The sequence below is a fragment of the Hippopotamus amphibius genome, chromosome X (genome assembly GCF_030028045.1).
Source record: "Hippopotamus amphibius kiboko isolate mHipAmp2 chromosome X, mHipAmp2.hap2, whole genome shotgun sequence".
Taxonomy (NCBI): Eukaryota; Metazoa; Chordata; class Mammalia; order Artiodactyla; family Hippopotamidae; genus Hippopotamus; species Hippopotamus amphibius.
The window spans coordinates 99913130-99915287 of NC_080203.1; positions in this window are offsets into that span (position 1 = coordinate 99913130).

Consider the following 2158-nt stretch of genomic DNA (forward strand, 5'->3'; position numbering starts at 1 on the left):
AGGAAAAATGTTGTAGCTCACCAGCTGCCACCCACTCTTTCCTCTCTGGAATGTTTTTGAATCTATCACATGTTACCTTTCAAGCAACTTGATCTTGAATATAAGGATATTAATTATACTGCACAAACTAAACTCTGACTCCAGGCACATACATGTTCCTCTGCAATTTTGATGAAGTCTGTATGTGTGTGTAACAGGGCACAATTTGTACTCAGCATCTAAGAGAGATATCTAAATACTGACACCATGGAGATAGCACTGTCTTTGGTTCCAAAACTGTTCAACTCTATTTTGAATGAAGCAACCATGACTCACTTGCAGCCTGGAACAAGTTACTTCACCATTCTGCGCCTCAGTTTCCTCATTGATAAAATAAGGATGGTGAGAGCCATCTCCTAAGTATCATGTGTGGGTGATTGGAAATTATTTTATCTAGATGGAGGAAGAAAACCACGGAGAGGGGACAATATCAAACCAAATTATTATTTTAATCATTCTGTTATCAAACCAAACTGGGTTCTGCTCCCCTGCACGCAGTAAAGCCAATCTACTGACACTGGGTTGTGGTGAGGGAAAGTGCAACGTTTATTGTGAGGCACCATTATAAGTTGTCTGGGCCAGCTAGTGCTGAAAAAAACCCGAACTCCCTGTTTCAGGAAAGTATTTTTTTTAAATCATATTCTTTATTTTTTATTTTTTTTGTTTTTGGCTGCATTGGGTCTTCGTTGCAAGCGCGCAGGCTCTCTCTAGTTGCAGTGAGTGGGGGCTTCGTTGCGGCGCATGGGCTTTTCATTGTGGTGGCTTCTCTTGTTGAGGAGCACAGGCTCTAGGCGTGCGGACTTCAGTAGTTGCAGCATGCGGGCTCAGTAGTTGTGGCTCACGGGCTCTAGAGAGCAGGCTCAGTAGGTGTGACACATGGGCTTAGTTGCTCCACGGTATGTGGGATCTTCTTACACCAGGGATCGAACCCATGTCCCTTGCACTGGCATGCAGAAGCTTAACCACTGCGCCACCAGGGAAGTTCCAGGAAAGTATTTTTAAAGGACAGGTGAGGGAGGGAGGTCGCAGGGTATGTGATCTGCTTGTGCATGATTCCCTGGTGTATGGCAAGGTAACAGGGAGGTGTCACAGGGGTTAATATTATCAATTCTCAGGCTCCAGTAGGCGGGGGGGGGGGGGGGGGGGGGGGAGGGAGGGGGTTGTCTGTGTGCTCATCCTGATCACATTGTTAACATATTCCATTTGGTGGGGAGTTTTCATATCTGTAAAACAACTCAGATGCTATTATCTAGGTATCACCTCCCAAAGGCCTCACCTCTTTCAGAGAGGAGCTAAAGATGTTTATTGAACACCATGATAAGAGCTGGGGATGAGGGGAAGACAAATAAATTTAAAACATGGCTCTGCCATCACAGACAAGACATACACACAAAAAGTCGTTGACCCAACATGAGGCAGTATGGTAAATGCCATTAACTGTGTGCTCCTCTACTGCAGGTCCTGCATTCTGTTCATCTTGTTAAATGTAGAATGAATGAATGAGTGGTGCCAAAAGTGCAGTAGCTCTTCTAAGGAGGAAGATACCATGGTGGGCTAGAAAGTTACAGAAGCCTTCAAAGTTGGAGCTTGAGTCAAACCTGGAGACATGGATAAGATTCAGATGATCAGAGGGGAGAGGAAAGGCTGTTTCTGGTGGGGGTAGCTGTGGGGATGAGGGAGAAGACACCTAGCATGTGGAAACTTGTGGGCTGAGGGGTAGGAATGGCCAGGGAATTTTTGGAAACAGTGAGTTTTAGAAACAATGGTTGGAGCGGACGGTCTGTTCATTCACTCAACAAGACCCGCAAAGCAGGAATACAGTGGTGAATGAGCAGGACTCCAGTCCTTGACGTCGTGGAGCTGGCTATCTGCTGACCACGGTGTTTAAATGGGTGTTTAGAAAAATAGGGGGAGACTAAAAGGTAAGTAGAAAAAAGGTAAGAAGGAAAAAAGAAGGGTAGATTGAGGCTGATTGTGGGGAATGAAGCATTTGGGTTTTATTTTGTAAGCGGTGGGAAGCAACTAAAGATTTCTAAGCAGGAGAGTGATAGGAGGAAGTGTTGCATTTGGGATGTAAATCTATTGTTGCTATCTTAGCTTGCATTGCTATCACAGAATG